A 2,247-nucleotide genomic window follows, 5' to 3' on the forward strand; every position below is an offset into this window, starting at 1 on the left:
AGCGCAGGCTCAGTAGTTGTGGCGCACGGGCTCAGGTTCTCTGTGGCATGTGGGATCTTCCCGGACCAGGGCTCGAACCCGTGTCCCCTGCATTCGTAGGCGGATTCTTAACCACTGCACCACCAGGGAAGTCCCATTATTGTCTCTTCATTAAAGCAGGTTCTCAAAGATACCTTTTGATCCCGGTTCGAGTCATTGTATGAATTTATTTTACAGCACTTGCCAATGTAATGTAATGGATTCCAAGAAAGGTTTTCTGCTATAACCCCTTCATTTTTTTGGTCAAATATTTATTGAGCACCTACTATGTTTCAGGTACTCTGCTAGGTGATGGGGTATCAATAGTAAAAAAGAAAGATATGGTTCCTTCCTTCAGGGAGCTGGGAAGTGTTCTGAAGGAAAAGAACAGGGTGCTTTGAGAGTGTATAACATGGGACCTGACCTAGCCAGAGGGGACAGAGAAAATATGACATTCTCTCTGAGACCAGAAAGATGAATAGGAATTACCCTGACATGGCACCTGTCAGTAGGATATTGGTTAAATAGAATATTCAAGAAATATGGTATTTAGGTTAATTGAAAGTTCTAGCTTTTTAATTAAATAATTAACTATACCTCATTTATAAAGACTAAAATTCCAGTCCTTTCATTTCTATTTTCTCATTTTCCTGTTATAAACCCTCAATGAGGGAGATTGAGAATGTATCATTCTCTCTGGTTTTGTAGATATTTTCTGTGTCCCATCCACGTCCCTCAGCCCTTAGCATTTCCATGCACACCGGCCCTGCTTCCTGCTGCCAGTATGTGTGTCTCTTTGCCTGAGCGCTATCTCTGACCACTAGTGTCTGCTCCCCCTGCCCACGTGGCAGGCCTGAAGGATGAGGAATTAACCCTGTGCTGGAAGCAGCTCTGAACCAATGACCGGTGGGAGTCAGTATATGAACGACCTAGGCCTTCATCCCTTAGGCAGGACAACTTGGAGGCAGGTATTCTACTTTGGTACCTAGAGATCTCCAGAGGGATTAAGCTGCCATTGTCCACAGTGGTAACTGACCTCATAACACACACTTTGGTGGTTGCTTTCCTGCCTTGTAGCATTTCTGTATTCCTCTGTAGGTGTTTCCTGAGATCACCTCTCTAATGGTTGATTTTATATGTCAACTTGGCTAGGCCATGGTGCTCAGCTGTTTGGTCAAACACCGCTCCACATTTTCTGTGAAGGTATTGTTTAGATGTGATTAACACTGAAATCAGTAGACTTTGAGTAAAGCAGGTTGCCCTCCATTGTGTGGGTGGGCCTCATCCAATCAGTTGAAGGTGCTAAAAGAAAAAGGCTGAGGTTCCCCCAAAGAGGAAGCAGTTCTGCTCTGGATGGCCTTCAGACCTGAGCTGCAACGTCAATTCTTCCCTGCATCTCCAGCCTGCTGGCCTGCCCTGCAGATTTCAGGCTTGCCAGCCCCCCAGGTCTATAGCTATATCTATGCAAATATATACATGCAAATATACATATAGAAATGCATACATAAATACATACACAAATATATACATATATGCATTATATGTAGAACATACGTGTGTATGTATATATATGTTTGGATAGATAGATAGAGCTAAGTGACTTACTGAAGTCACAAAATGTCTTCGACATAGAGTTCAGACGAGAAGCCCCATCTCCTCACTGGCACATGATTTGGCAAACACTTGCTTCACCCTCTTATTCCCATGTCCACGCAGACATGGTGAGTTGATCTTTTCCTCTGGGCCCAGTCGCATCCTCAGAAACTCTCTCAAGCCTCACTCTGGGCAGCCTTTTGCAGTCAGTAGGGCCTGGTGTACAAGAAGAGACCCGTTTGCCACCCCTGTTCTGGACCGCATTGAGAACCTCTCTGAAACACATCGCCATACTTTCTGACTTTGGTAGCGGCTGGCAGGATCTGACTAGTTCTCCCCACCTCTGACGCCTGACCAGCAACTTGAAGCTGGAGTCAATCGTGCATTGCAGACCCACCCCACCCTGCCCGCCCCTCCGCACACTTACATGCCCATTCAAGACTGCTCCATTTCCTGACAGCACCCCTCCCCCCGAACACCCACGCCCAGGCACTGAGCTGGGAATTGTGTCACTCCCAGAGCCCAGATCTGATGGCCCAGCCAGAGCTGAGGCTAGCATGGGCCTGGCCAGGAAGAGGTGGTACTCTATGCTGATGGGCTGAGAAAAGCAACTCAGGAGGGAATGAACTCCTCTAG

The sequence above is a fragment of the Balaenoptera physalus genome, assembly GCF_965194825.1.
Source record: "Balaenoptera physalus genome assembly, chromosome: X".
Taxonomy (NCBI): Eukaryota; Metazoa; Chordata; class Mammalia; order Artiodactyla; family Balaenopteridae; genus Balaenoptera; species Balaenoptera physalus.